Genomic DNA, 27,581 nt, shown 5'->3' with positions numbered 1-27,581 from the left:
ACATTCTGGACAAAAAGTATCGACACTTGTTCTATTTGTGTCGATACTTTTTGTACACTTGTTTTCTCAAAAACCGGTATATTTAGACAGTTTACATGAATAATTTACCTATTACATTATAATTATGGTTTTCGATGTTTTTGGGATCGACACTTGTTACAATGTATCGACACTTTTTAGGGCACTTGTTTTTGAAATACATTATGAACAAAAAGTATCGACACTTGTTCTATTTGTGTCGATACTTTTTGTACACCTGTTTTCTCAAAAACCGGTATATTTAGACCGTTTACATGAATAATTTACCTATTACATTATAATTATGGTTTTCGATGTTTTTGGGATCGACACTTGTTACAAATGTATCGACACTTTTTAGGGCACTTGTTTTTGAAATACATTCTGAACAAAAAGTATCGACATTTGTTCTATTTGTGTCGATACTTTTTGTACACCTGTTTTCTCAAAAACTGGTATATTTAGATCATTTACATGAATAATTTACCTATTACATTATAATTATGGTTTTCGATGTTTTTGGGATCGACACTTGTTACAAATGTATCGATACTTTTTAGGGCACTTGTTTTTGAAATACATTATGGACAAAAAGTATCGACACTTGTTCTATTTGTGTCGATACTTTTTGTACACCTGTTTTCTCAAAATCGGTATATTTAGACCATTTATATTACTAATTTACCTATTACATTATAATTATGGTTTTCGATGTTTTTGGGATCGACACTTGTTACAAATGTATCGACACTTTTTAGGGCACTTGTGTTTTAAATACATTATGGACAAAAAGTATCGACACTTGTTCTATTTGTGTCGATACTTTTTGTACACCTGTTTTCTCAAAAATCGGTATATTTAGACCAGTTATATTGCTAATTTACCTATTACATTATAATTATGGTTTTCGATGCTTTTGGGATCGACACTTGTTACAAATATATCGACACTTTTTAGGGCACTTGTTTTTGAAATACATTCTGGACAAAAAGTATCAACACTTGTTCTATTTGTGTCAAAACTTTTTGTACATCTGTTTTCTCAAAAACCGGTATATTTAGACCGTTTACATGAATAATTTACCTATTACATTATAATTATAGTTTTCGATGTTTTTGGGATCGACACTTGTTATAAATGTATCGACACTTAAGTTTACCTATTCTCTCATTAAACCGATATATTTTACCTATTAATTTCCCAAACTTGGACAAAATGTTGGAATCAAATCTTTGTGTTTATTAATTTTGTCATTTTTATATTCTATTTTTGCCACCTATATTGTAAATTTACCTATTACTTTAAAGTTATTGCATTTTGTAGTTACTGAACATACCTAAATATGAAATGGTCATTCAGTCCCGCACATGATGACAATTATGTTAGTGACATTTAGAATAATGCAGACAAAAAATATGACTCCTAATGTGTATAAGAAACATGTACAAAAAACATTTGAATAACTTTTCCCATCTCATACATAATTACATTCACATACAAAATTATAAATCGTATACAAAATAAAAAATCTTATACAAATTAACCATGCATTTACATCATCCATTCCTTTTGTTATTCTTGTGTAGCATGGCAGCTTTTGTCATCTTCTGTCTTAGTTGATTTTGATTGTGGCTTACGAGATCGTTTAATATTCGCATACGATCCCATTCTCCAACAACCTATATTCAAATTGTCAGTACGTTAAGTATTGTAGACCACAGCATTCAATCTACGACTTTTAACAATTTAACTGCAAACAAATTTTTAATTTTAATTACAAAATCACAAGTAGCCCCTCTAGAACCAATCGATTCCATCCACATCATCACATAAATGTTGCAATCATGTCCATTCGATTGCTCGTTCATCTTATGCTCCGCGAATTTGAATCTTTGCAAGGGTAAATTTCCTAGAGATCCACATGCTCATACCCAAATGCGTTTCTTATTATAACTATCTAATATTTTCATCTGCATTAAAAAAATATGAAGTTATGATCCAAACAAATTATGCATTATAATTGACATAATTTCCTTTCATACATACCAATCTCTTAGCATCATTCACTCTCTGTTTAGTTGCTGCAGATGTAAACAGACTATCATATATAGTTGCAACACGGTCTACCATATCCAACACCAACAGATACCAATGTGAATTATTGTGGTTTATTGTGATCATGATCTGTAACAAATTTCACACCCAATTTGACAAAATTCAACATTATATATCCAAAAACATCATATATGCCTATTCGTATGGTGTCTTACCTTCTCACAGTTGGTGAATTTCTCATAGTTATGCAACATGGGACCCCAAAAACTCGCAATACCCTCAATACAGATGTTGTCCAACGCCTGTTGCTGCAATTACGTGACAATCATTATTAATTTACCGTCTATAACATTACTTTTCAACATTTATTAATTTAACTCACCGCTAAGTGGTATAGAATGTAGCCAATCGTTCGGCCTGACTTTTTAGAATCGTAGCATACTGTCCAGGCGAGCAAATCAATAAACTAACAAAATTAATTACACAATCAGAATATATTCAATAGGTTTTAACTTTTAATCGATGTCTACTTACCACACCGCCAACCCATTCACTAGGCTTCAACGTTGCAACGTCGGATACACTAGCGTATTGATTTCCCATTGAGATTACAGAACATCTGTATGAATCATTAGGATTAATATATTGTCATGAAATATTTAAATATCACTCACAAAGCAATATATTTAACTTACCCCGATTCTAACCCACTATTCCATAAATAATCACAAATTGCAGCTTCAACCGGTTCAATTCCGCTTGGAATAACCACTTTTTCAACCTACAGTTTTGCATACAAATTTTAGTCACAACAACATGATAAAAATCAAAATAAGTTTTCTTTTATTAAACTTACCTTCTGCTTCTTCTTATGGGGTGCATGACATTCCGAATCCAAATTTGCATCTATAACACTCTCCGGTGTATAGATGTTAGTGACATCCTTTCTCCTCATTTCCTCCATCTTTTCTTCTTCCTCCATCTTCTCTTCTTCAAATTTTTTCAGTTCATCATATTTTTGCTCTACATAGCTCTTCATCTCTTTTATTTCACCCTTTATTTTCCCCCTTCATCCAAGTTTTTCTCAACCACCTCCTTCAGTCCCGTAAGTTCACTCCTCAATTCCACAACCTCCTTGACAACTACATCAATTTTTCTACCCGTCAACAGATTAAGTTCCCTCAACACCTCAACTTCATTCACCACTACATCTACATTTCCTTCCACTTCCCCTTATGCCTCTCAAGTGTCTCTTCATCTCTTGATTGTCTTTGATGAATATCAAAACGGATTTTTTAATATCAGACATCAAAATATCGAATTTACTCTGTTTTCCCTTACCGTAATCTCCCTGACCGTCATACACCCCTCCAACCATCTCTTCTTCCTTCTCCTCTGCCTCCTCTACCTCATTGACAATAACCTTCAAAATTAAATTTGTATTAAGACATTGATTATATTTTTATTATTATTTAATTACATTTATTACCATTTCTAGCTTACTCGGTCTATCCAACTTCAACTTCGTCATCACTCTAACCACTCTTTCCTTCCCCTATGCACGGATGCGTGCCACTCCGTTTCTTTCATAAGCCGGCAAACTAACACAACCCGACCAAAAATCAAATAGTGCAACCTGCATTTATAATAAAAGTTATCATTTTATATAATAACTATACTATCATTTTATATAAAAAACAAAAACATTCTTCAACTCAGTTACCTCTAAGATTGCTATGCACCCTTTGAGGTATCTCTGGCTGCCCTTTTGAAAGGTGATTATTGATTCAATCAATCTCGAATGAACATATTCAGCCCAATTGAATTCACCCTTCAAGCCTTAATCGCAAATGAGCTTCATATATTCTTTGTTCGTTAACGTATCACCCGTTGGACAAAGAAATATCCCGACAAGGTACAATAGAACTAGGGCCTTCAGCTCATCCCCCCGTAAGATCCACTTTTGATATCCTCTTCAACTTCAGCATATGTCACATTCTGATTCAAACCAAATTTGGAGGCAAGTGTTTTCCATTTCTTACTCCTACAGACTTCTACAACACTTTTGCCTTTGTTTTGTACCACCAAGACGGCTGCAGCAGTCGATACCCCCAGAGGGAATGAATAATCACCATATTTAGCAATACATTGTTTGACATCAAATTGCTCCATCAAGGATCGACACAATTCCCTCCGAATTGGTCGATCCCCTACAACTATCAACGATCCAAACCCCATTTCCCTCAGCACATTCAACTGATCCTGCTCTTTAAGGTGTTCAATTAATGAATTCACCCTTTTTATGCTGCACTTTGTCGACACTTCCTACATTTTTTTAACAATATATACTGTTATTGTTCTTATATATCTTGTATCAACGTATTTACAAGTTTAATGAATACCTTCTTTTCATGTGTTTTCATCCGTTCTTTGTATTCTTTACTATCATTCATTGACTATGTGATGTAAGGTTCCTTTTCGGCATCACTCATCGAATTCCATTTCGACCTCACATCTTTTGTCACCTAATATTAAGCGTAAATGTTTCTTAATCAATACATTAACGCTAAATAATACTCAATGTCAATTTTATTTTACATACCGAACTGCTGTGTGTGCAATCTTCCTTCATCATTTGCATTCAGCCATACTGTCAACATTTAAAATTTGTAATCAATTTAAAGTTTTAATCCAATTACCATTTCAACAATAATAACAAAAAGACTGATACTTACTAGAAGTACATATATCCACCATTTGGTTGCTTTCCTCCAATTGACTTCATTTTTCATTCATATATCAGTTTGCGCAAATCAAATCAAATCAAATACTGCTTACATACACTTTATTCAATATACAAAAATCAATAACCACTATTTGTGGTAAAACGGTTGGTCTTCAAAAGAATTTGAATGGCCACTACAACAAGTGTCGGCACATTTATACAACCTAAAATATCATTTTCTACCTATAATATCATTTTTACCTATAAATATTAACTAAAAGTATCGATTCGGTCCTAAATGCTTCTTTACTTCGAAACCCCCCAAACAACAATACATAAAAACCCTATTTCCCATTACTGTAATAATAAAAAAACTAAGGTTTCAACAACGTACCTTTCGATTCGACCGTAGCAACAAACAAACAAAACTTCACGTAGAAACGCCTTCTGAAATGCAACAACAATTACGCTTCGATTTCAAAAACTCTATCTATTTTCAGAGGATAGCAATGCCTTTATATTTACACCGGATATGTTATTTATATTTAATAGATACAACTACATAAGTGTCGATACTTTTATGTCAAATGTCGATACTTTCGATAGGATATTTACCTATTTCTTTGAAAATATCGATAATTTATTACGCGTACTTATTAAAGTATACTTTCAACATATCTAGTATATATTTACCGGTTTTGTCATTTTAAGACCAGTTTTATCATATTTTTACCTGTTATATTGTTTTGGATCGATACATTTTCATAAAGTGTCGACACTTTTTAAGCGCTATAACTTCTTCTCTTTTAAATTAAGAAAGTGTTGATACTTATATTAAATTATCGACACTTTTAACATATCCGGTAACTTTTTTCGATTTTGTCATTTTTGAGACATGTTTTATCATATTTTTACCTGTTATATTGGTAAGGATCGATACATTTTCATAAAGTGTCGACACTTTTTAAGCACTATAACTTATTCTTTTTTAAATTCAGAAAGTGTCGATACTAATATTAAATTATCGACACTTTCAAAATATCCGGTAATTTTTTTCGGTTTTGTCATTTTTAGACCGATTTTATCATATTTTTACCTGTTATATTGTTGTGGATCGATATATTTTTTTAAAGTATCGACACTTTATAGGCGCTATAACTTCTTCTCTTTTAAATTCAGAAAGTTTCAATACTTATATTAAATTATCGACACTTTCAATATATCTGATAGCGTTTTACCGGTTTTTTCATTTTGGGACCGGTTTTGTCATTTTTGTACCTGTAATATTCCTATGGAGCGATCCATTTTTCATTTGTATCGATACAAATAAACAAGCTAAGTTTATCACATACTACATTATTATTACTCAACATTTCTAATAGCGCTAAACCGAATATTATAAATATATTATAATGTATCCAATAACACCGTATATTAATCTGCCTTTCTAGAAATAATCCCTATAAACTTCCATTTGTAAATAAAAAATTAACGTGAAAAAAAAGTGTTTTTCCACCTTTCCTACCTGTTATAAACACGTGTAAGATTTTCGAAGGTTCAGATGTGGGAGGATTAATTCATTGATAAAAGGACGAAGATATTTAGGAGGAAGGGAAGGTGGACCCCGTAAAAAGCGATAGTGCCAGCTCCTAGCCCATAGATAACTGGAGTTAATTTTGTGCAATTATCAGCGAAGTTGGTAAGTTAATCGGCTTATAAATTTGTACATTCCTAGGGAGAATACAAGTTTTTTCATTGGTTCTAATGTCTCGGTCAGCTAGATGAATATACAATTGTAATAAAAAAATGATTCTACAATGAAATTAGTCAAAATAATCAAATATTTTCCTTTTATTATTTATTTAGATACAATTATTTTAGAAAATGTTCATGAAACTTTATTTAAAATAACAAGATATTATTTTGTGACCTCGGTGATAAAAGAATTATTGTTATTCCTTTAGGTTTCGGGTTCGAGCACGGACAATGCCAAGAATACGAGCGATCAATATCAAAAAATTAAGAATTATCTTTAAATATATATTACATTATACTTACTTCAGATTAATCAAAATAAATATGTCTTAAAATGGTGTATCTTGTCACTTACCTAAAAATATCCTAATAATTTTCTCCTTTTTACATTATTTTTCTTTTTTAATATTTTTTATTATCAATGATGACAGCAATTTTCAACCGATGGTTGATTACTAATTCTTCTTTTCTTTTCTTTTCTTTTTCTTCTTTTTTCTCTCTAAATTTTATGTTATTTTGTATTATTTTATTTAATTTATCTTTCCATTTTCTTATAAAAATAATAGATTATTTTTTAATAATCTTATAATATATATTTTCTTTTATTTTTCATTGTTACATTTGACATTCAATTCTTGAAATGATGTTTATTAGGTTATTTTAGTAGTCTATCTCTGATTTGGATCATCACACAAATATAAATATTATTTAATAAAACAATTTATTATTATTATTATTAAAAATGAATGTTTTGTTTAAGTCTTATTTGTGTAAACTTAAATTTGATTATTTTAGTTTAATTCAAATTCATTTTAGAGAGAATCGCCTCAGTGACCAAAAAAAAGTTATAATATACGATTTTAACCAACTTTTTTTGGATTTGCCAAAATGACCAACAAAATCGCAACGCGAAATAAAAATCGCAACGCGATCCCCAGAATCGCAAATCAGTTTCCAAAATCGCAACGCGATTCTTGAAAATCGCGATGCGATAGTACAAATTCGCATTGCGATTTTCCATAATCGCAACGCGAATATGAAAATCGCAACGCGAACACATAAATCGCAACGCGTATCCGTAAATCGCAACGTGTATCCGTAAATCGCAACGCGTATGGGTAAATCGCAATGCGTATCCGTATATCGCAACGCGTATCCGTAAATCGCAACGCGTATCCGTAAACTGCAACGTGTATCCGTAAATCGCAACGCGTATCCGTAAATCGCAATGCGTATCCGTAAATCGCAACGCGTATCCGTAAATCGCAACGATAATCCGTAAATCGCAACGCGTATCCGTAAATCGCAACGATAATCCGTAAATCGCAACGAGAATCTGTAAATCGCAACGATAATCCGTAAATCGCAACGAGAATCTGTAAATCACAACACTTAAATTTTGGGTATATAACACTGAAATCATAAACTAAATCCCTAAATCGCAACTCATTCCATCTCCATCTATCACTCTCTCCGGCGACATCCGTTCCTATATCCAACGACATCCTTCCCAATCCGGCAACAGGTTTTAGTTTCGCAGCTCGTCTGTTTAGTAAATTAATTTACAACCATGAAATCATCTAATGTTGATCATGTTTGGATAGATTTGTGTTTTGGAGGGTCATGGGATAATGTTCATGGTGTTTTACAATATATGCCTTTACCCATGAATCTTCAACTAAAATTGTCTTTACAAAAGTTAACTTATGAAACTCTAATGCTACGTGTTTCAAATAAATTGAATTTAGAGCCCCTAAGTGGATTTAGGCTATCTTATCAGAGAAATGGTAAAGTTTATTTGTTAACCGACAATGAAGATGTTGAACGATTCATTGCTTACATTAGTGTTTCACAAGATGATGTTACATTGTATGTTGTTGAACCTAGAAGTAGTATTGTTGGGTCAGTAGCGGGTAGTAATCAACTAAGTTTTTCTCAAAACCCACAACCTTTCTCTAATCCAAATCCCAATCAACTTTCAGCACCAAATTCCGGTTTTCGTATTGACCAGTTAGACGATGATGAGCCAACAGAAAAAATTGTGAGTACTAGTCAGTATTCGAAATTTGGTCTTGGTCAATATCCGGACTTTGATATTGGTCAATACACGGATTTTGATGATGTTTCAGAAGAAGAAACAGACCATGCGTGTAATGATATTGATATTGGTCAATACCCGAATTTTGATGATGAAACAGCCGTTGCCGAAGAATGTAATGTTGATGATAATGAGGAGGAAGTTACGACTGTGAATGAACATGTTGAACATCCATTCTGTAATTCATATAATCCTGAAGAAGAAAAAGAAGAAGAAAAAGTCCCCGAAGAAAAGAAAATGCCACGGGCGTATAACTGGAATATGCCAGAATTACTTCAGATACCGGAAGAAGAGTTGATAAAGAAAGCAGTTGATTGTTACACAAAAGTTATTCGTATCAAGAAAGATGATTGTTTTGATACAAAGGAAGACTTGAAGATAGCTTTATATACGAAATGTGTGGAAGATGGCTATCAACTAAAAGTTAACAAATCAAGCAAAGATCGTTTCGAAACAAGGTGTATGATTGACAAAAACTGTACGTGGCGTATGATTGCAAAGAGAATAAAAGATTGCAAAATGTTTCAAGTTAGGACTTTTATTGATAAACATACATGTTCAAGAACCCAAGTTTTTCCTCACCATAGACAGGCAAACAAAAAGGTGTTGGGTGGTTTTCTGGCTGAGTTAATGTTTTTGAATGGCAGGGTATATCGGGGACATGAAATTATGACTGACATGAATGCTCGGTTCAAGATTAGTATATCATATTCTCAAGCTTGGAGAGCCAAATGTTATGCCTTGGAATTGTTGAGGGGGTCGCCAGAAGCATCGTTTGCCCAACTGCCGGCTTATTGTCACAATTTAAAGCTGAAAAATCCTGGGTCGGTAACTCATATCAAAACAGATAGAGATGGACGCTTTGAGTTGCTGTTTATCGCCATTGGTGCTACGGTTAGTAAATCAATATAATTTTGTTGACTCATTTTGTTAGTTACATGCATTTCACATTTAAATGATTATATTCTTGTGTATATTATTTTGTAGATTCGTTCGTTTATTACTTGCATGCGCCCAGTTATTATAGTTGACGGAGCACATTTGAAAGGTCGATACCTTGGAGTAAACTTATTAGCAGTAGCCATGGATGCTAACAATGGGATATTGCCAATAGCTTACGGGGTTGGCAAATCTGAAACCTCTGATTCATGGACATGGTTTATGGGGCATCTCAGGGATTGCATAGGTCCTATTAGCAATCTGACAATCATATCCGATAGGGCAAACTCAATTGACAACGCTGTTAGAAGGTGTTTCCCAGATGCTTTTCATGGACTTTGTGGTGTTCATTGTATAGAAATCTAAAATCAAGGTCTGCTGGTATAAAAAAGCACAAATGGACATACTGGAAGGCTGTAAAAGCTTATCGGGAAGTGGATTTCAATAAGCATATAAATTGTTTAAGACGTGTTTTGCCTCAGTGTGCTCAAACACTAGAAGATGTCGGGTTTGAAAGATGGTCAAGAGTACATCAACTTGGAGCAAGATATGGTTTCATGACGTCTAATAGTGCAGAATCAATCAACGCTCTAAGTCGTCATTCCCGGAAATTACCCATTACTATGTTAATGGAGTTTTTTCGAGCCTCTATTCAACAGTGGTACTACAAGAAAAGAAACCATGCATGTATTATTTCTTTGAATTCGTAACTTATCATATTATATATTTTACTAAGTATTGTTTATTTAAATTTACAGGAACATTGGAACATCGTGTTACACTATGGACTGAAAAAAAAGATAACGAAACGTGTTGTGAAGTCAACGTCATGGAGAGTTGAACCATGTTCAAACACTTTGTTTCAAGTACTGGATAATAACTTAAATGGGCTAGTCGATCTAAATGCAAAGACGTGTAGTTGTATGAAATGGCAAACATCTGGTTATCCGTGTGGCCATGTTATAAAAGTTGCTCTTCATTTAAACCAAGATGATTCAAGCGCATACGCTATGGATTGCTACACTACAGAAGTTTATCGACAGACTTATGCCGAGATTGTCTACCCTATTCCACATCCTTCTGAGTGGGACATACCAGATGACTTACAAACAGTTTTGCCACCAGCCATGGACAGAAGGCTACCTGGCCGACCAAAAAGTCACGATCGTATACCGTCTAAGGGTGAAGAGAGAAGAGATCGACATGTAGTCGGTGCAAGGAAAGTGGTCATACAAGGTTGACATGTGGATCACCAGTGCCATCAAAATCATCTTTTCCTCTACCAAAATATGGATCCTCATCAAAATCCAAAGCTCATATGGTGTCAAGCAAAAGGCAATCATCTTTAAAATCCCAATCACGATTGGCTTCACCTTTTGAGACTGTTAACTTAGGTGATTTTTAAATGCAAACGTTGTATTATGTGGATTTATGTGTGAACTTTTAACATTTTCAGTTGAATTAATGACTCAGGCCAACCATTTTGACTTAACCAACTCTTGTTATTCAGTTGTTATCACTATTAGGCATGCATTTGACTATCGCAACACGGAAAATACAATCGCAACGCGAAATGAAAATCCCAACATGAAAATCGCAATGCGGAAATGAAAATCGCAACGAGAGAATCGCAATGCGAAATGAAAATCGCAATGCGAAATGAAAATCGCAACGACAGAATCGCAATGCGAAATTAAAATCGCAATGCGGAATGAAAATCGCAATGCGAAATGAAAATCGCAATGCGAAATGAAAATCGCAATGCGAAATGAAAATCGCAACGAAAGAATCGCAATGCGAAATTAAAATCGCAATGCGAAATGAAAATCGCAACGAGATAATCGCAATGCGAAATTATAAACGCATTGCGATTTTCATTTCCGCATTGCGATTTTCATTTCGCATTGCGATTCTCTCGTTGCGATTTTCATTTCGCATTGCGATTTTCATTTCGCATTGCGATAGTCATTTTTGCCTTCAACATAATGCAGATTGAAATCAACAAAATCAACCATTACATTTCAATCAATTAAACAAGCACAAATAAGAATTATGTTCGCATCAATTACACAAATCAACTTTTACAAATCATCTTTTACAAATCATTAAACAATCAAAAAATAAGCAATAATTCTTATTTCCGATCATCTACTATTGAATCAACTTTTACAAATCAATTAAACAATCAAAAAACAATCAATTAACTATTGAATCAACTTTTGCAGCTCGACATCATTTTCACGCAGTTCACTTCTGAGATTAACCTGCAGAAACCAAACATTTGTTCAAACAACACTTTCTACGCAAATTATTGAATTCTAGTTAATTAACCAAACATTTTCATTTATAAGTATATAAACTTACCAATTGTTTATGGACATTTTTATAACGCGGATGCAGGTAGGCAGCGTCTCGTATATATCGATTTAGCCATATAATGCCGAAACCACAAGCCTACTGCAGCTTTATCTCTATCGGTGGGAGGTAGATACTTGATGCTTCCCGTCGTCAACGCTCCAACGCCAAGCATACGAGAGGACCACAATCTCCTCTGGCTCCGCTCGTTTGTTGTGGCGCGGTCTCGTCTCTAATAACTGTAATATTGAGCTTCTTTGGCTTCTTGTTTCCAGAACGAGTCCAATAATTGATCGCATCCAAGAATTTAGCCAAATGAGAGCTCCATCCCTTAATAACATCTCTTAAATCAGCCAATGATATGTAATTTATCATGCTGTCATACTATTGTCTTAAGGGATGGGAGCTGAAGCTCGACGAGAATCCAATGTTTACGTTCCAAAACAGGGATAAACACCTGCAATCATAAGTATAATTCATTCATTTGCGCACTTATTTCATAAAACCTTTAAAACTCAATCTAAAAAATACTAACCTTATCGACCTCCCACCATGCAGGATAAAGTTTAGCTTGTCCATTGCCCAAATCAAATGATTCATCTCGTGCATTCTTCAAGTGAACGGCGTGAAAGACGTTGGCATTATTGTATATCGTATATTTTTATTTTTCTTAAGTTTTCTTATTATTAGAAGACGTGTCACCCACGCATCGATATGCTGTTTTACCAAAAAAAGACATATATTAGTGACTTACATAAATTTAAAAAAAAATTAATCAAATTGAAATATAAGAAAATATAAGACTTACCCCCCCATCGAAATAGCCATTGTCTTCGACCCCTAATAATACGCCCCACCAAGGCCGTTCAAGCAACAAAAAGATATCATCGGTGAGCTTGCATATGTCAGTGAAACACCCCTTGCTCCGCTCATGTAGATAAAAATCACTGCGGTCTTAGCCCAAAGGGTGTTATCCAAAATTGTGTCCGGTAGTTGTTCCCTCTCCTCTTCAGATACCGGTATGGTACTGGCCGGTAACTCATACGAGAGCCAACTTGAATCCATCATGTCCGGCACGACAGAGGGTTTCTCAAGAAGCCTACATATGACGCCCATCGGGAGGGGTCGGGCTTCTTCTTGCGGTGTCTTCGCACTATTGGGGTACGGAGACTTAATAGCACGTGCACGCTGTCTGATGCGTGAACTCCGTCGTGCAGCATAACCCGACAAAGCATCCACTCTATCGGGCCGCTAAATAATTAAATACAAAAATCAGTAAATAAACAGACATGATATTTAAACAGTGAAAACAAAGACAAATATGTTTCAAACTTGCATTGTATTCACCCAAGTCATTATTCTATCATAGTTCACAAAATGCAATCAGATAACAAAGAAAAATATGTTCAAACTAATACCCTGAAGTTAGTATTTGTCTTTGTTTTGTCTATTGGTTGAAGTAATGCAATCCATTCAAGTTTCAATTTGCAGAAGAAGAAATAGTTTACTTTCGCAACACGAAACTTAAAATCGCAACGCGAAACCAAAATCGCAACGCGAAATGAAAATCGCAACGACAGAATCGCAATGCGAAATGAAATCGCAACGAAGAATCGCAACGCGAAATGAAAATCGCAATGCGATTTTGGTTTCGCGTTGCGATCTTGTCGTTGCGATTTTGGTTTCGCGTTTGCGATTCTGTCGTTGCGATTTTCATTTCGCGTTGCGATTTGGTTTCGCGTTGCGATTTAAGTTTCGTGTTGCGAAAGTAAACTATTCTTCTTCTGCAAATTGAAACTTGAATGGATAAATTTACTTTCAACCAAAAGACAAAACAAAGACAAATACTATTTCACAGTGTTAAAGAATACACAGTTTAGCAGAATTGGCAGCAACCGAACAAATTTACTTTCAACCAAAAGACAAAACAAAGACAAATATTTCACAGTGTTAAAGAATACACAGTTTAGCAGAATGCACACCGAACAAATTTACTTCAACCAAAAGACAAAACAAAGACAAATACTATTTCACAGTGTTAAAGAATACACAGTTTAGCAGAATTGGCAGCAACCGAATAAATTTACTAAGCAATCTAAGTGAAATGGCTAATCTAAGTGAAATTACGAGTAAATTTATCATTAAGTTAAATATGGAAAATCTTAAACTTACCTCGTTGCGTAGAGTATGAACCTCATTCTGCAACGATACTATCATCTCACGTAGTTCAACCAAAAGACAAAACAAAGACAAATACTATTTCACAGTGTTAAAGAATACACAGTTTAGCAGAATTGGCAGCAACCGAATAAATTTACTAAGCAATCTAAGTGAAATGGCTAATCTAAGTGAAATTACGAGTAAATTTATCATTAAGTTAATATGGAAAATCTTAAACTTACCTCGTTGCGTAGAGTATGAACCTCATTCTGCAACGATACTATCATCTCACGTAGAGCGGCAACCTCACCACGTAAAGTTGACACCTCCACACGCCATGCACCATCGTTATCGCGTAGAGTACCGATCTCCTCACGCAAGGCATTGACCTCATCACGTAACTCCCTTGACTCATCCCGTTGAGGTGGAGGTGGAGAACAGGGAGATAGGAGTCGTGGCATCTTTGTCGGTCGCCTATCATGAGGTGATGGTGGAGAAGAGGCTCGATGATGTGACGGGATAGGTGATGGCTCTCGTTCTAGAGATGTATAGTCGGGTCGATCGGGTGATGGCTCTAGGTGAGGTGATGGCTCTCGAATTGGAGGAAGTGGATGCTGCTCATCATCCGTGCCATCAAAAAAATTCTGACTAGCTTGCCACCAATCAGTGGCAAGCTCTTCCTCCGTGGGTGTCAGTCTTTGTAATGGAATGTTGGCCTCCTAAAATATAAAAACTCAAACAAAGTTAAACGTCTACTATTAATACTTGTTTATATATTATATGAAAGTATTTGTGTTAACTTACATTATTATTGTGGCATATGGTATAAGTCTTCCCAATCCAACAGGTTTTCCTCTTCCAGGAAATGCCCTGGGAATATCATTTGACGTTTTTATTGCATATGTACGCATGCTGGGGAAAGCCTCGAATATCCAAATCTACAACAAATAATAACAAATTAGTAATTGTTAATAATTAATTATAATTTTAGAAACATTATATAGAAATTCTTACCTTAAAGGCCCAAACAAGCCTGACAAAGTGTTTGGACCCATCGCCCCGCAAACTTTTGCGGTCATCAAAGGCAGACGACAACTTAGTCCAGGTAGCTTTCCATATATACGAACCACGGAAACAGATTCCATGCATTCAGGTCCTCTACCAATTATTAGCTCCCGATGAATAGGTTGTCTGGCCTCTCTGCCTAAAAAGCCGGCATACACAAGTAGTAGAAGGCATACTCGACAACATCGACGTCTTCCATCCGAGTGAAACCAGCTTTCTTATTAAATAATTTCTTCAGGTCGTCGACATGTAGGTTCGGCTTCTCCATTGACTCATCCGGAAAAACCCGGGATAACCATGATGGGCGGGCGATATACGAGTGTACCGGCCTACATCATCGTGTCCGAATCGTAGACCAGTGATTAAGCAGAACTCCTTCCGCCCAAAGCAAGTATACGCTGGTGGAAATGAAACCATATCTCTTCCTCACCACGTTGTATACTGTCGGGTAGATTTGATGTCATGGTCTGAAGCCACAAATGGGTCAAATTAGCATCTCCACCCGGATGCTGTACTCTCAGCCATGGCCCGAAGCAGGTTTCCTCAAACAATTGTCTTTGAGCAGGTGAAAGCTTCTTTGCAATTGTAGTGGCCAGGCTGACTTTATTTCTCAAGGTCAATTGAGCCGAAAAAATTTCTACAAAAACAAAAAACATACCAAGTTAGATATACCAAAAACTACACTGTGAAGATATACCAAAACAATAAACATAAAAGTAGTAGTTTATTCTTGAAACTAAAATTTGCAACACTGTTTGTCTTTGGTTGAAATGAAAATCGCAACGAGAATCGCAACGCGAGATGACAATCGCAACGAGAGAATCGCAACGCGAAATGAAAATCGCAACGAGAGAATCGCAACGCGAAATGAAAATCGCAATGCGATTTTGGTTTCGCGTTGCGATTCTCTCGTTGCGATTTTCATTTCGCGTTGCGATTCTCTCGTTGCGACAGTCATTCTCTCGTTGCGATTTTCATTTATCTCGTTGCGACTCTTCTGCAAATTGAAACTTGAATGGATTGCATTACTTCAACCAAAAGACAGAACAAAGACAAAGACAAATACTAACTTGAAATCGCAACGAGAGAATAGCAACGCGAAATGAAAATCGCAACGACAGAATCGTAACGCGAAATGAAATCTAAGTGAAATGGTTAATCTATTATTGAAATGACCAGTAAACTTATCATCAGTTTCAATATGAAAAACCTACAATAATGCAAACATTTCAAAATAAAAATAATTAAAAAACTAACCCTCGGAGGTTGATTTTCCCATTTCTGAATATTGTGAGGGATTTCTGACCGTGAATGGTTGTGAGGGATTTCGCCGGAGATGGGGACGGAAATCTTCGGAGATGGGGACGGATTTCTTCGCCGTAGAGAGTGAGAGATGGAGATGGGACTGAGTTGTGATTTTAGGTTTTAGGTTATGAGTTGCGATTACGGATTTTGTCTTAATATTCTTTTTGTAATTTGAAAATAAAATACGCGTAGCGATTATAATGGCGCTTTAAATATCGCGTTGCGATTTACGGATACGCGTTGCGATTTTATGTATTATCGTTGCGATTTATGGATACGCGTTGCGATATACGGATACGCATTGCGATTTACCCATACGCGTTGCGATTTACGGATACACGTTGCGATTTACGGATACGCGTTGCGATTTATGTGTTCGCGTTGCGATTTTCATATTCGCATTGCGATTATGGAAAATCGCAATGCGAATTTGTACTATCGCATCGCGATTTTCAAGAATCGCGTTGCGATTTTGGAAACTGATTTGCGATTCTGGAAACTGATTTGCGATTCTGGGGATCGCGTTGCGATTTTTATTTCGCGTTGCGATTTTGTTGGTCATTTTGACAAATCCAAAAAAAGTTGGTTAAAATCGTATATTATAACTTTTTTTTGGTCACTGAGGCGATTTTCTCTTTATTTTATAGTGTATGCTGATTAATTTTAATTTTTAATGATTGAAATAATATTATATCAATCATTATTAATATGTATGTTTACCCTTATAATATTTTAGAATAAATAGAAAAAGATATTTAAAATTTTAATTTTTCTAGTGTGATTACAATATAGTATTTAATAAAAATGTTTATTAATTATTAACAACGTACATATATCACATAAATGCATATAATCTCCCTTCAATTACTAGAACCATTCGATAGGTTTAACATAATTAACTTTTACTATTACAAACTAATGAACACTCTTATTATATTCTTTCTCGTTGTTTTTTTAAGTATTGTATTTTTAAACATATATCTTTCTCGTTGTATATAAATTTGAAGATAAACTATATGGATATCATAGTACATAAAAATCATGCCCGTGAGGGTTTTTGTTCATTTCAACACTTTCACATGGAAGGTTTAAGGAATTGTAAATTTATGGAAGCTAGGATTAAGGCTAAAGTTGTTTATAATTTTACTTCTATGAAAACTCGTGCGGGTTGCATACCTGTGGGGTTCCAAAAGCGAAGGCGATGTAAAGTCCTTTCTTTTTCAAAGGTTGAAAGTCACGGTGTTAATGGTAGGTTGCAAAACCTTGAAAGTTCTCAAAGAGGGCATTTTGGAAACGGTGATGCTTCCTTGAGTCCCTCGAGTGCCTTGCATGATATTGAGGAATCTGACTGCAATAATCAACTCCTTAAATTTGTTAGAAACGGTAAATTGGAAGAAGGGTTCAAGCTTCTTGAGGGCATGGTTTATCATGGAGAGATTCCTGATATTATTTATTGTAAGAGTTTAATTCGTGGATTTTGCAAGAAAGGCAAGATGAGTAAGGCTATACGGGTTATGGAAATTATAGAAGATTCAGGGGAGATTCCTAATTTTATAACCTACAATGTGTTGATTGGCGGGTATTGCAAGGCAGGGGAGATTGATAATGCTTTACAAGTTTTGGATCGAATGAGTGTTTCTCCGGATGTCGTTACTTATAATACAATTTTGCGGAGCTTGTGTGATTGTGGAAATTTGAACCAAGCAATGGAACTTTTGGATCGACAATTGCAGAGGGAATGTTATCCGGATGTGATTACATATACGATTTTGATTGAAGCAGCTTGTAAGGAAAGTGGTGTTAGACAAGCTATGAAGCTCTTGGATGAGATGAGGAATAGAGGATGTAAACCGGATGTGGTTACTTATAATGTTCTTGTCAATGGGATGTGCAAGGAGAGCAAAGTAGATGAAGCCATCAAGTTTTTGAATAGCATGCCATCGTATGGATGCCAACCCAATGTGATTACTCATAATATTATTCTGTGCAGCCTGTGTTGCGGCGGCAGGTGGATGGATGCTGAGAGGTTGTTAGCTGATATGATTCACAAAGGCTGTTCTCCTAGTGTTGTTACTTTCAATATCCTGATTAATTTCTTACGCCGAAAGGGTTTGCTAGGTTGAGCAATTGACATGTTGGAGAAGATGCCCTAGCATAGTTGTACTCCTAACTCATTAACTTATAACAATATAACCCACTGCTTCATGTGTTCTGCAAAGAAAAGAAAATGCAGAGAGCAATTGAGTATTTGGAGATAATGGTGTCTAGAGGTTGCTACCCTGATATTGTGACATATAACACACTGCTCGCAGCATTATGCAAAGATGAGAAGGTTGATCTGGCAGTTGAGATACTCAATCAGCTTAGTACTAAAGGCTGTTGGCCGTTTTAATAACTTATAACACTGTGATTGATGGGCTGACAAAGGTTGGGAAAACAGATCAAGCCATCGAACTTTTGGACGAGATGCGTGCCAAGGGTCTAAAGCCTGATATAATTACATACTCTTCACTTGTTGGAGGACTGTGTAGGGAAGGAAAGGTCAATGATGCAGTGAAGTTATTTCATGACTTTGAGAAAATGGGTATTCGGCCAAATGCCATAACCTATAACTCTATCATGTTAGGTCTTTGTAAGGCCAGGCAGACTGATCGTGCAATTGACTTTTTAGCTTATATGGTGATGAGGGGATGTAAACCTACTGAATCTACATACACCATTCTCATTGAAGGCATAGCTTACGAAGGCTTAGCTAAAGAGGCTTTGGAGTTGCTAAATGAATTATTCTATAAAGTTGTGAAGAAGAGTTCAGCAGAACAAGTAGCTGTGAAGATGTAGTCTGTGGCTCATGCCATATTTAGTTCTCCCTTCTATTGCTAATGGTATAATTTGTGGCTCTATACTGCATGCCCCTAGGAGACTACACTGGATTTATCATTAACCCTTTAGTGATATCCGTGTGCGATTTTGGTATATTGCCATGTAGCTTCTTTTTTTTTGTTTATATCCCATTGTTAAGGTTATAAGTGCTTTCCAGTTTTCGAGTTTGCTTTGTTCTGTAAGCTTGCAGCTCATGTGGTGGTTGTCTGCACAATCTCAATCAGTTTCTATCTAAGAAGGTGCTTTATGAAGATATAATTCCAAGGGCATTTTCCTTTTTATCTTATTCTTATGAGCACTTAAATGAGTTTGGTCGATGTATTTCCCAGAACATAGACCCTGTTTTTGATATAGATAGTATCCTTGTTAACAGGCTAACAGCCGAGCAGTTCAGATGAGGAATGCTACTTTCCCGATCGACATTTACAACATCATTGGCAAAAACAATGACTTACCTTGTTGGTCTTTGGTTATCCGATGCTGAAGCAAAACAATCGTTGATCTTTTTGGCCGACGCCAAAGGGCATTAAATATGGGAAAAGTGCTGCTGATAGTGATCAAGGATATGGGCATATGATAACTGGATAAAGAAAGGAGAAAACAAAATACAATGGCGACTGGACGAGTGTCAGACATAGCGAGAGGTGCCACTAGGAAACGATAGTATGAACTGAACCAGATGAGGAAAGCAATGTGTGCGTCTTTGAATCAAATGGTTTGAAGGGACCATTTTCCCAACTGGCCGCAGCTTAAAGCAAGTGATTTATCCATCCATTTCCCCCCTTTAAATGGCATCAAACCATGTTATACGAGGAATATTGTCACCGTAAAAAGTTCCAATTTTATGTGCATCATTAAGCGAGCATGTCTCTTTCATGAAAAAAAGTTGGTTTTATTCTACCATCATTAGGAAAAAGAAAACCAATGAAGATCAATGTGGATCTCGTAACGTATGAATTATATAAAAGTTTTACTAGGTTAATGTTTCATTACGTAATTTTTTATAAACATTATATCTGTGCCAATTTTCTTTAATTTTTGAAAAGTGAGGGGTCATTGGCCCCTTCGACCCTACCTACTTCTTCAGCGTTGCCAAAGGTGCAAATTCAATACATATGTACTCGATATTGCTTGGCGAAAAAGAAAATAAATAGCGATAAATATTTCCTCACTCCCTCCTTCCCCAGTCCCCTCACTTTAGATTCCTTCGCGTTGTCTGCATCGTTCTCATTTTCACATTGCTTGGTTTCTTGTTTTTTCCCCTTAAAATCCAGAAGGAATACAAACTTTTCCCTAGACTCCTTTAGACCAATGCTCTTATCTACCACACAATCAAAATCCAAATTAAATGAAGCGAGACAAAATCTAGAGACCTCACAAACCTTTTATCAACATAACATCTGTTAATCATATCATTTTGAACTTCGAAGCAAGAAAGTTTCTCATAAAAAAGTGCTCTCAGAATCCATGGAGAAGAGTTCAGATTCGAGGAAACCCGAGGAAGAAGAAGGGTTGGTTGCTTTCCTGTTGGGGTCGTCTCAAGCTAAAGCTTCCATGCACTAAAAGAAAAATAAAAGTTTTAGGCAATAACATAACGGCAGCTTTCATGCCAAAACAACGAAGACCAGTTGGTGGCTTTATGTACGACCCTTTAAGCTATGCTCAAAACTTCGACAACGGATATGGAGATGATGATCCTCAGGGTTCTTTATATCATGGATTCTCCTACAGATATGCAGCCCCTTCATCAAGATCAGTTGATGCCAAGTGAAATCGACTATCGAGTACGTAAATATCATATATCGATATCATATATACTTTTTATATTTTTCTTTTATTCTCCCCCCTCTTTTTTCAATTTTATTATGACTTTCGAGTATGTAAAGATCATATATCGAGTATGTAAGCTCTTCTATATGCAGAGAAGGAAATCAATATAGAAATGTGATGTATTTGAAACAATAGCATATTTACAAATGTTCCATTTCCCCCCCTCTTCTTGAGAATGTGCTTATCATCAAAATGTATTGTTCTTGAAGCCTAAAAAAATGTCTGATGTTAAAGTAAAATGAATCTAATAGACTGGATCACCATCTATGACTATGCCTTTGGAACTTGGACACAGCGGAGATCGCAGTCCTCGCCCTCGGTTTCCCACCAAGATATGCTAATTCCATGCATTGTCGAAGTTGAGAGCAGACCCCATATAACCGATGCATCGAATACGACTCTGTCACTGGGACATCCCCAGAGGACAAAGATCCTGGCATATGTTCTCAACTGTAGTCAGCAGCCACGATGCCACTGCAAGGTTCACTGTTCCAGCTATCAAGTTCCTATACCCTTTTAGTAGAACACAAATTGGAGAAGGAATCAACAAATATAGTAATCCTTTACCAAGTATCCTGTTATATTCTTATACATATATGTCTTTTAAATTGACATCAGCTTTTATTACCTGCTACATTCGATTATTTTTCAATCTTTTGTCTTTTGTAACTGTTTTTTTTATTTCCTTTAAATATTCTCTTTCTTCTTTAGATATAACTGCACTACAAACAACGATCTTGGGGGAATCTTCGTATATTGGCGGAGCTTGAAATCATTGAGAAAGGAAACTGCCTATGTCATGCTTATATATCCGTAGGTTTTGAAGCAAACGATGGCTATTGATTTTCCTAGTAACATGTAACCCATGATTTTTGTCTTTTTTTCTTCTGACTTTTAGTAATTATCTTTATGTTCCTGCGTGTCGCAGACCTATACCAGCATCCAGCAACAGCATGTTAAAATGTTTTAAGATTTTTTCATGCATTTAAGAGTTTTTGAAGGATCATATCGCTGTACTCATGACAAAATATGTGTGGGACATGGATACCAAACACATGCTAAAAAAAAAAAAAGCCTATGAAAAGAGCAGAGTACCTGAAAAAGTGCGAGTTTGTTACCTGATTTGTAGTGGCAGTTATGGTGCTGACAGGAAGAATGAAAGCAAAAGCAAGAGCAACTGCAAAGATGAGTCCCCACCGTAACAGGATATTTGTTCTAAATATCTCTAGAGATAACAATCATCATTTAACTTCTTTCGTGCTTTTATATAATAAATGTTTGTTTCATATGAAGCTTCTTTAATGTGTTCACATAATGTTTTTCTTTATTATCTAACGTCATTTTAATTAACCGTAATAATAATTAATACTTTTAAACATGAAAATAATCAAAATATAAAAATGAACAATTTTTAGAGAAATATACATTTAAGCATAGATAATTATATATATAAATGCAACACATATATATATATATACATACATACAAATAAATACTCATTAAGCTTGAGTGGTTTTTCGATTCTTATGCGTTGCTGATACCTTGTAAACATCAAGTAATAAGGTAGCAGGTTCTAAAAGAGTACAATGTCAAACATGAAGCTTAAAATGTTGGGCACCCATCGACCGATATCCCCTTAGCAGTGGGGCAACTTGCTAGGTCACAGTGCTCGGGTACAACACGAGGACTGGCACCCCACCAGTTCAAACCCTTATCCTCAACCCCCAGTGCAATGTAAAGCAACACTGTCATGAATGCTACCCCTGCATCCAATGCAGCAGATAGAATGTAGTTATACCTCTGCCACCATTGTTTTCGATACCTGAATGCGAAGAAGTTGAAGATAGTTCCAACAAGAATCCAAGAAGTGTAGTTCAATGGCGATGCCGGTGGCATGTGGCCGGTTGCGCCTAAGAGCACTGGCAGATTGATAAGGGGAATCCATGTCTGTCTGGGAAATGCTTTGTGCAAAAGCCATACTACAACCGGTCCCAAAAGTCCTCCTAGGAAGAACCAGTTAAGTGTAGAGTACTCCCCATTCGAGCCGAAAATTCATTTCGGTCCAACCAAACCCCAGATAACCGATGCGTCGAAAAAGACTTTATCGCCCGGGCATGTCCATGGACTATTTGCTGGGGAAGAGAGTTGTGGCATTTGTTCTCAACGGATGAAAGAAGCCAACAGGCTACTCCAATGTTTACCGTTCCAGCTAACATGGTTCCAATGAACTAAAATGTAAAAGCAACAATGGAACAACTAAGAGACTTATGCAAGTTATTACAGAAAAATGATCTATAATAAATTATAATACCTGAACCAAGAACATTGATCTTGGAGGTATTTTCATGTAATGACCGAGCTTGAAATCACTAAGAAAAGCCACTGCCTGAGCCATGCTCATGTACCCATAGGTCTTGAAACAGACATTGGTTATTGGTTGTCCAGGCAATAATCCTCCCATTATGTAGTAATGATATTCAACCCTGGTGTCTGCCGAGAAAGAATATAAACATTCATCAATGAAGTGAAATTCTTTATGAAAATAATCCTTGTGGATAAGCAAAACTGCCATCTTAAACTACTTGATTTGTCGTGGTTGTTATAATGCAGATAGGCAAAGTGAAAAAGAAGGCAAGTGCAGCAGCAAATATTAGCCCCCACCAAGGCATTTGGACATCCTTTTTAAAGAAGATGCAGAGTGCAAGACCGACAAGAATGGACACAGCAAGAAGAGAATAAAACCACCATGAAGGTATGTCCTTGTAGTTTCTCATCAACCTCGTATGAACATCTTCCTTTTCCCTTGAAGAAGCTCGATATCGACTATAAATCTCCCTGTAATCAACACGGTTTTTACTAAAGATGAACATCAAATGGAACAATGAAGTTTCCTTCTGAAATAGCTAAACAATATTTACCTTCCATAGAACAAGGCCACATGTGTTACCGTGGAAGCAATAGTGGCGAACCCAAATCCATAGGTGACAGCGAAGAAAGTGCTCAAATGGACACTCCCTAACTTCTCATACTCCGACACATTGAGCTCAAGCTTGTTGTTAACTATCGATGAAACGTTATACAACTGACCTTGTGCGGTGAATAAGTCCGATGAAAATATGGGAAATGTTTTTGAGTTGTAAAGATTTAGCCCCCAGCAGGATACTGGCATCACAAGGTATATTATCAAGGCATACCCTATGAAGACGTTTACAATGGCGAAGAAGGGAGAAACAAGTGGGCTAAACAAGAAAGAGGCAACAGTTGTCCAAAAGTGTGAAGGCCCCTATGCCGAGACCACTCATGCCTGAGCCGATTTGGTGGGCGGTTATTGAATGGGGGAAGGCTAAGCACACCAAAGAGATGCTTTGCAAGGTTTGGAAAAGGAACCTGGAAATACATACCAGCAGAAGCTACATATTAATGCAATCAGAAAGAATTTCGATCGTGTTATGCGGCGCCTGCCATCGATTTTTTCTTCTTTTTCATGCAGAGTCCTGGAATATCAGCAGCAGAACAATGTTAAACAATGAAAAGTTGTCCAATTTATATGCCAGTTATCTCCTTCCCAGAGATAAATACTGAATGCCTTGAGCTGAAATGAGGTCAAAGGCTGAAGGGAAAACAAATATACGTAGACAAATTAAAGCTTCAATATACATATACATATACATATACATATACATATATATATATACACGTACACGTACACGTACACGTACACGTACACGTACACGTACACGTACATGGGAGACCATAGTAGGTATTAGGTACCTGAAGAGAGAAATTTGAACTAATGTAGAGGGCCACCACATATGCGCCGGCTCCACCACAAACTTCCTCAGTATCCCCGCCCAACCATATCCCATAACCTGCATTTAAGAGAAAAATTATGTCATCCCTTTGTTTTTCTTTTCTACATAGTTCTTAACGTCAGATAAAATGAAAGTTAAGCCATATCTGAGAAATTTTCAGTTCTCATTCTTAGAAAGTTGTTATCATATATACATGATTAACATGTAGGATTAAAAAGTTAAGTAACCCGACCTGTGTAGTAATGATAAGAAGCCAACTAGACAAGAAAGAGATGCTCCTTCCATAAAACGCCTTGATAATGGTAACAATACCGACTGCATAAACCGTACCGCTTCCGAAAGCACTCCCAGCATTTGCGAATATCGTAATCAAAACATGTTCCTTCGTGTTGAACGGTCCGGGGTTAAGCGAGAACTCCCTTGAACCAAACCCCGGTACACGAAACTTGGTCGTGGGAAGAGCAGAAGCCATGAACCGTCCGATGGGTAGAGTCGCCACCTGGACGGTGATTTAGGTGATGACGAGCGGCTCTGTTCGGTAGCCGAAAAACTGGTTCAGGAAGGAAAGAAGGGTGCAAGAGAAAAGACCCAAGAACCAGTCCACATACGGAAAGTCCATACTGGGAGTGAAGGGTCGTCGGTGTTGGGCACCGTTAGACGAACTTCTTCTATCTGAGACAGCTCGCTTTCGTCTATTGCGTTATCCTCTTTCATCACTTGCTCAGCCAGTTTTGGTGATGCTTCAATTTCCAGAGTTCCCATTGCCAGCAATAATCAAAACCAAAGAGAAAAAGAATGAGCTAATAATTCTTAGCTTAGCTGCAATGACTTGCTTCTTGTTCAGCACATTAATGCCACTTTCTTTTTACTAGTAATATCAATCACTTTTTATTCCGTAGAGGGTATGTTTTGCTGGACTCTTAACTGGGTGTTTTTATGTATCTTACTCTCCTATTAATAGTACCTCTATATGTCAACTAAGTTGTCCCAATAAATGCCCACTTTTGTTGTGTTATTAGTTTATTTATAAGAGTAAACTATGTAAATGGTTATTTATATTTGATTAAGTTTCTTTATTCTCTACTAATGTTTTAAAATTAATGAACTGATCACTAACATTAGTGATCAAATCATTATTTTTGAAACATTAATGAGAAAAAAAGTATTCAAATATTAAAGAGCATTTATGTATTCATGTATTCTATCTTATTTTCAATTTCAAAACTATATAATTTGGATGTCAATTTCTTCGACATCGGGCCGGGGAAGTTCATGGTCTTACTTTTGTTTGAACGAGGATTCCCATATGATGTGACAAAGGATTGTGGAAGTTGTTTAATTCTATAAATTGGCTGCTGGTTGTTTTTATATAAGAGAAACTAATCCCAGTGACTAAAAATGCCTTATAATATACGATTTTAACCAATTTTTTTTTGGATTTATCAAAATGACCAACTAAATCGCAATGCGATCGATAATTCGCAACGCGATCTCCGGTATCGCAAATCAGTTTCCAGATTCGCAACACCGAATCTGACTATCACATTGCGATTTTCCAAATTCGCGTTGCGATTTTCCTAATTCGCAATGCGAATACGTAAATCGCAATGCGAATACGTAAAGCGCAATGCGAATATTTAAATCGCAACGCGAATCTGACTATCGCAACGCGATTATGACTATCGCAACGAGATTCTGACTATCGCAACGAGATTCTGACTATCGCAACGCGATTCTGACTGTCGCAATACTGAATTTCAAATTCGCAACTCGATTTCTGAATTCGCAACAGGTTTTAGTTTCGCAACACAAATGTTTTGGGTATATAACTATGCAGCAGCAACAACTCATAATCTAAATCCCTAAATCGCAACTCATTCCATCTCCATCTATCACTCTCTCCGGCGACATCCGTTCCTATATCCAACGATATCCTTCCCCATCCAGCAACATGTTTTAATTTCGCAGCTCGTTTGTTTAGTAAATTAATTTACAATAATGAAATCATCTAATGTTGATCATGTTTGGATAGATTTGTGTTTTGGAGGGTCATGGGAGAATGTTCATGGTGCTTTACAATATATGCATTTACCCATGAATCTTCAACTAAAACTGTCATTAAAAAAGTTAACTTATGAAACTCTAATGTTACATGTTGCAAATAAATTGAATTTAGAGCCCCTAAGTGGATTTAGGCTATCTTATCAGAGAAATGGTAAAGTTTATTTGTTAACCGACAATGAAGATGTTGAACGATTCATTGCTTACATTAGTGTTTCAAGTGATGATGTTACATTGTATGTTGTTGAACCTAGAAGTAGTGAAGTTGGGTCAGTAGTGGGTAGTAATCAACTAAGTTTTTCAACCCCAGTTTATGGTGCTCAAAATTTAATGGTTCCACCACAATTTCATCACCAAGCAAATATTGTTTCACCACATTTCCAATATCAAACACAATCTCAAAACCCACAACCTTTCCCTAATCCAAATCCCAATCAACTTTCAGCACCAAATTTCGATTTTCGTATTGACCAGTTAGACGATGATGAGCCAACAGAAAAAATTGTGAGTACTAGTCAGTATT

At 36.1% G+C, this 27,581-nt stretch overlaps 2 pseudogenes; one reads left to right on the top strand and one right to left on the bottom strand.

Annotated features, from left to right (window-relative positions):
• Positions 1-17,491: 17,491 nt before the first annotated feature.
• Positions 17,492-19,528, top strand: LOC120191077 (annotated as a pseudogene).
• A 3,177-nt stretch (positions 19,529-22,705) lies between these two features.
• Positions 22,706-25,904, bottom strand: LOC120190851 (annotated as a pseudogene).
• Between the last annotated feature and the right edge of the window lie 1,677 nt (positions 25,905-27,581).

This window comes from Hibiscus syriacus, unplaced genomic scaffold, assembly GCF_006381635.1.
Source record: "Hibiscus syriacus cultivar Baekdansim isolate YM2019G1 unplaced genomic scaffold, ASM638163v2 tig00116964_pilon, whole genome shotgun sequence".
In the NCBI taxonomy this organism is placed as follows: Eukaryota; Viridiplantae; Streptophyta; class Magnoliopsida; order Malvales; family Malvaceae; genus Hibiscus; species Hibiscus syriacus.
This window is presented reverse-complemented; position numbering and strand designations above follow the sequence as displayed.